The following is a 4,564-nucleotide window of genomic DNA, read 5'->3' on the forward strand; positions in this document are numbered from 1 at the left end:
CAGAGAGATGGTGAAATTATGTCCTGCTCTTTCATACTGTTTGTTCACATGCCACTTGCCCTTTCGGTCCAGTCTCATTCCCCAAGCTTTGTTTGCTTGTCGGATTGATAAATATCCTTTTCCTACCCCTGGTAGGAAAAATCTACCCTTTTCTTTTCCTGCTCAATAGCCTCTGTAGAGTCTGGAGCTGGTGGCCTTATGGGAGGTATGGGCAGTTTCCAGTTCTGTGACCTTATGAATCCTTTACTGAGATGACATGCACAAAACGGGTAGACTGGTAGAGCGACCCTTTTATTAAAAGTCCATTTTTTGTAAGGTTCTTGCTCAACAGCCTTAGTAGCAGTATCGAAGGGGGAGGTGTTAACAGCCCATTAAGCAAAGGTCTTTTCTTATTCTACAAGACACCTGTGCCTCTTGAGACTCCATCATTGACACCTGAGCTCAGCATCACATACAGTCCAACAAAAGCACAAAAACAAATGCCAAGTTCACTAACATTACAATCTCTTTTAACTGCATAACTACCTCCTCTGCCAGCTATTAATATAGCAAATTCTCATTTAGTCCATGTGCTCAAAATTCCATGAGATGCCTCATTTCTTGCTGGCAGGTCTTTTTTTTTATTATAAAGAACAGAGACCTCGGAATTCATCATAGGGATCCTGAAAGCAGTTTATTATAAACCTCATAGGAATTCCTGCCCTTGCAGTGTTTCCCTGGGAGATTTCATGATCTGGACTTTGGAGCAACGTTTTCAAATAAGAAAGACTTCTGCAGCTTCAGCTGTTGGATTTGGAACTTCTCCACTGCCTGTCTTTCTGAATGAAGAAACGTGTGCGTTATCCCTTCCTGGCCAAATCACTGACACATGGCTATGGTGGGATGCTTGGTGCTAAAGTAAACTTTCTGACTACAGCCGCACTGGAGGCGCTTTATTTCATGCCAGAAAGGTTTGCTGAAAGTATAGTAAATGAAAAGGGTTGTAGGCTGTTGAGGATTTAGCAAAAAGACATGGCAGCAAGGTAACGATGGGCGGTATTGATTCACTGGAGTGAAATATTGACCAGAAGCTGACTGCGGCATATGGTGTCCATGCGCTGAGGAATCCCACACTGATCAGTACAGCCATCTGTAAACACAACCACTTGTAATTAGTTACTAGCTGGCTTTTTATATTTTCTCCTTCTCTATCTGTTATTTCGAATTGGTGAGAAAAATGAAGGATTAGTGCCTTAACATTTAAGAGATTTTTAAAGAATTGGCTCTTGCATTCATTTTAGGCTGTCCATTCATTTTATCCTAAGACCCAAAAGAAGAAAATATGCCAGGACCTCAGCATCTCATAGAATAGCAATATATACACCACATGCTTCCTCTATGAGCCCATGTATTGTAAGATCTGAGAGTCTCACAATATACAGGCTCATCATTAAGTTAGTCCCCAGTATGTATGTGGCTGGGGAAACCCTACCAGATTGGTGGGGTATAAATATTTATTCTTATTAATTTTAATATTATTTCTTGTTAATACAATAAGCTTTCATACCAATGAATCTAATAACTGAAATACAGAGGAATAGCTCAATGTCTGAAACTCAAATCGAACACAAACTATAAATGGAGGCAACCGCACACAAACAGCCCAGTCCATAGCATCCATAAGTGCTTTGGCATTTCCCCAATATTTTGACAATAATTTTCAATCTGTAGGGACAAAATCAATGTCTGAGTCAAAGGAGCACTGTGTTCCTATTGCTCTTTAAAATACAAAAATACTCTGCTCACAACAACACAGACCCACACCATGCTTTTCTGCATTTGAAGTCCTGTTGAAGTTCTGCATCTCTTGATGCAAGGGCAGGAATTCCTATGAGGTTTATAATAAACTGCTTTCAGGATCCCTATGATGAATTCCGAGGTCTCTGTTCTTTATTTAAAAAGACCTGCCAGCAAGAAATGATGCAGTTAAAAGAGATTGTAATGCAGTTAAAAGAGATTGTAATGTTAGTGAACTTGGCATTTGTTTTTGTGCTTTTGTTGGACTGCACGTGTTGCTGAGCTCAGGTGTCAATGGTGGAGTCTCAAGAGGCACAGGCGTCTTGAAGAATAAGAAAAGACCTTTGCTTAATGGGCTGTTAACACCTCCCCCTTCAATACTCCTAGAACCTTACAAAAATGGACTTTTAATAAAAGGGCTGCTCTACCAGTCTACCCGTTTTGTGCATGTCATCTCAGTAAAGGATTCGTGAGGCCACAGAACTGGAAATTGCCCATATCTCCCATGAGGCCACCAACTTCAGACTCTACAGAGGCTATTGAGCAGGAAAAGAAAAGGGTAGATTTTTCCTACCAGGGGTAGGAAAAAGATTTTTGTCAATCTGACAAGCAAACAAAGCTAGGGGAACGAGACTGGACCGAAAGGGCAAGTGGCATGTGAACAAGCATTACGAAAGAGCAGGACATAATTTCACCATCTCTCTGTTCAGTATCAATAACATTTATTTTCAATTCTAATTTGCATTTTAAAAGATACAAAGTTTATTTCAGATACAGATATAATGCAGTCTTAGATACAAAATTTTAAAATTTACTCATTTCATTTAAGATTCTTTGATAAATTTTACATACATATGTAATAATATTGCAGATGATTTCCCACTTTCTAAGCAAGGATAAGGCAAAACCGGACATTGTAGATGATTTAGCATGAATTACTTCTTTCTATCAACAGATCACAATGCATCAACACAAACTATAAGATTCAAAAGCAATTGCAAAAATTACAATAAAATGTTTGTAAAATTCCGCTTTGGAGCGCAAAACGGCACGGATTGCGAGACACGGCAGGGTGCGGCTCAGCGGTGCAGCACGGAGAGGCTGGCAGCGTGCGGCTGTGAGCGGCTCCGGGGCAGCTTGGGGCGCACGGCACGGTGCTGATCGGCGGCGCAGAAGGGAGCGGCTGGCTGCTCGGCACAGAGCGCTGTTGCAGATCGACACCTAAAAAAACCTAAAAGAAAGAGGGGAAAGGCCAGCAAAAGTTTGCAGGTAGCCGAGCTCTTGATCCAAAGAGGGGTCTTGTTTCCGACGAACTGGCCGGCCTGGGTAGTGACGCAGCCGGGATTCCCCCAATTGCACAGGTGCAGAGCCTTAGAGAGATGCTCTGGGCCACCCTTTGGCTAAATGCACAGTATTTCCCCCAATAGCTACCTTGCATATGCTGTTTCCATGACTAGGCCCAGCCATTCTGCCAGAGCAGCAAGACAACGCTGCGCTACTACAGCTTCATCTCTGCAAGCTTTCACCTTCAAGGAAAGAAAGGCACAGAAGCAAAACTTTACAACAGCCAAGAACTGTTTGCAGCATAATTCTATAGGGCCCCCCGGCTCTGCCTTAAGTTGTTGCCGCCCAGTCTCTTCCTGCACTTCCTCCAAGTCAGGGGTAGGCAACCTAAGGCCCGTGGGCAGGATGCAGCCCAATCGCCTTCTCAATCTGGTCCCGGAATCAGCGTGTTTTTCCATGAATAAAATGTGTCCTTTTATTTAAAATGCATCTCTGGCTTATTTGTAGGGTATAGGAATTGGTTCAACCCCCCCCCCCAAAAAAAAAATTGTCCGGCCCACCACATGGGCCTACAAATCTTCCACGACCAGCTCTTCTGAAAGGAAAAGAAGAGAAGGTGGGGTTAGACTTTCTTACACACACAAAGAGAGGGGGGGGAGGGAGAGAGAGAGAGAGACGTTATGAACATATACATGGAAATAAACATTACCTTCCTGTTTGCTGTTCTCTTCTTTATCTAAACCTCAAAATAGGCCTCAGACAGAGACCTTTCCTAAGAAACCTTAGGGACTGGCTTTTGGGTTTTTTGAAAGAGGGTATGGCGGAGTAAGGCGGGGTGGGGGTGGGGGAGGGGAGGACTCTGGGATGGGGAAAACTTTGTTTCTTCTTCCTAGGCGAAGAGCTCATCTCAGCCTTGAAAGTCTAGAAAAGAAAGAGAAATGGGTCTCACAGCTAGTACTCTCTAATGCCTCTGAGCTCAAGAGGAATTCACTATCACCACAGAATGCAGATGCTGAGAGACATCCTACTTACATGTCTACCTTCTTCCTGTAACAAACGCGAAATGATCCAACCGTAGGAGCTCGCCAGGCCTTTTTGCACTCTGGTGACCATATATAGACACACTGCCTTTATGTCTTTTCTCACGCAAGAATCTTTCACTAAGTCCGAAAGAGGCCTTCTGCTCACAAAAGTGCACCTGTGGGCCTGAGCCTCCTAAATAGCTCTACTTTGGAGCAAGGTTTTCTGACCCCAGTGGAAATTAGTTCCTAGTGTAGTGATGGCGAACCTATGACACGCGTGTCAGACGTGACACGCAGAGCCCTCACTGCTGGCACGTGCCCCATCGGCCCATTCACGCTGTTGTTGTCCGTCCCCCCATTTGTTCTCCGGCTCCTCCTCACGCTACAGCTTGCCTCCACTGTTAAAACCCGGATCCTTTGTTGTTGTTGTTGTTGCTGGTAGCCAGAGATTGGTTTTTTAACCCTTTCTGTGCTATTTTTTC

Source organism: Zootoca vivipara, chromosome 3 (assembly GCF_963506605.1).
Source record: "Zootoca vivipara chromosome 3, rZooViv1.1, whole genome shotgun sequence".
NCBI lineage: Eukaryota > Metazoa > Chordata > Lepidosauria > Squamata > Lacertidae > Zootoca > Zootoca vivipara.